We start from the raw sequence: 1,763 nt of genomic DNA, 5'->3' as shown, positions 1-1,763 counted from the left end.
ATATATTTGATATGTCAAATAAATTTTATATCTTATATATAGAATAGTTCTTTTAAAGGTTCAACCAAAGGCAAATCCAGTTAATTGGAATTTTTTTGTTCCTTAAGGATTCTTGCTGCTATTAGTAAGATTTAGAAAAACATAACAAATGTAAAACTAGTATATAATGAAACTGAATATCATTAAATTTACAAGTTATACATTTTTTCTATTTGTCAGACACTGATATGTACACACACACATATACATATACAGCAAGTGTTTACACAGCTTATCTTATTTATTTTTCCCAGTAACCCTGATAAATAAACTGAGATCAAGTTACTCTCTGTGGAGAACATTGTAATTGATGAAACTAAAATTCAAACTCAGATCTTCACAGTCTGTGCTTTTTCCATTCCACTCTTTTTTCTCTCTAAAAATTCTTAACACTTCTGAAATTTTGACTCAACTCAAATCATTAAAATCATCTGTTAGATTCAATTAGCAAATAGAGGCCAGACTAAGATCAGGCAACTAATATTATACCTGAATACTTATTATTATTTCTTCTTATTGTCTTTTATTTATAAAATAAAACGCTTATAGTATCACAGGTTAACACATGCCAGAGAGACTTAAGTCACCATTCAGGACCAAATAAAAATTTTCACTTTGTTTGTGATTTGAAAAGCTTCCGATGGATGCTAAGGCAGCTTATTAAAATCTCTTTGCCTATGGGTAAATTTTCTTCCCTGTTAAAAGCCTATTTCATCTGATACTGTTTGCTGAAATGATCTAATTTGCTATTGTTCTCTCTATCTGTTCCAAGCTCAATCCCAGGGACTACTAAAGAAACAACGCACAGGCACAACATCATACAACTTGAGCTAGACAACTCATTCATTGATGCTAACTTCTAGACATAGTGCTCTTATAGCCTTCCCAGAAATAGCTTTTAGCAAGCATAGCTACTGTCTAGCTGCCTGGACAAGTTGCATGATATTATCACTGATACTCACTACTTTATGTCAAATCTGTCCAGAATATAATGTTAAAAGAAATTTCAAGGAGACAGGATAATGGATCATAACCTGACCATTGTAATGTTTGGGAGCTACTAGTTCCATATTAACACTTGTTTAGAAAGTCTTTTTTAAAGGCCATATTTGCAAACATTTTGAATCCTCGAAACCAGTGTGTTGCACTTTTTTAGCACACCATTGGGCAGATAAATAAATCAGAGATCTTAATGCCATTGAAAGTTCTGGCTTTGGGTATTTTTTCCTAGTGAAGGCGGTTTAAGATCCTGGGTTTCTTGAAGCTTATGTTGATTATCAATCATCTACAATCGCTCATTTAGTACATGTATTACATTCTGGCACATGTTCAACAACACTTCATTGGAGCGCATAAAAATTGTATCGTTTTTGTAGAATTCAAAAAAGACTTTACCTACTTTTTTTTTTTTATAGCTAAAAACTGATTTCCAAGATTCTGTGGGGGAATCCATGAGAATTGTTCTCACATGTTGATTACACAGCCCCAAGTAATTTTCATTACATCAAGTAAGTAAATGGTATTTAACAAATATGGCAAATAATATCTTTTACTATTTATAACACTGTTATTGATTAAGAGAGTAGCTCTGAAACCAACCAATAAAGCAGCCTACACATTACATAATAAAAGAATAGTTAAGTAAATTGAGTATTGCCACATAAAGATATGCTTATGGGGCAAAAAAGTTGAAGTTCATGAAAATATTGGCATAATAAGGAGAA

General features: G+C 31.8%; 1 protein-coding gene across 1 annotated transcript in view; it reads right to left on the bottom strand.

Moving 5' to 3' along the window:
* Window positions 1-1,763, bottom strand: part of LOC100945761 (ovostatin homolog 2-like) — a 55,343-nt gene that overhangs the window by 47,917 nt on the left and 5,663 nt on the right.

The sequence above is a fragment of the Otolemur garnettii genome, unplaced genomic scaffold (assembly GCF_000181295.1).
Source record: "Otolemur garnettii isolate 467f Iridium unplaced genomic scaffold, OtoGar3 scaffold00423, whole genome shotgun sequence".
Lineage (NCBI taxonomy): Eukaryota > Metazoa > Chordata > Mammalia > Primates > Galagidae > Otolemur > Otolemur garnettii.
The sequence above is the reverse complement of the archived record's forward strand: the minus strand, read 5'-3'. Positions and strand labels throughout refer to the sequence as shown.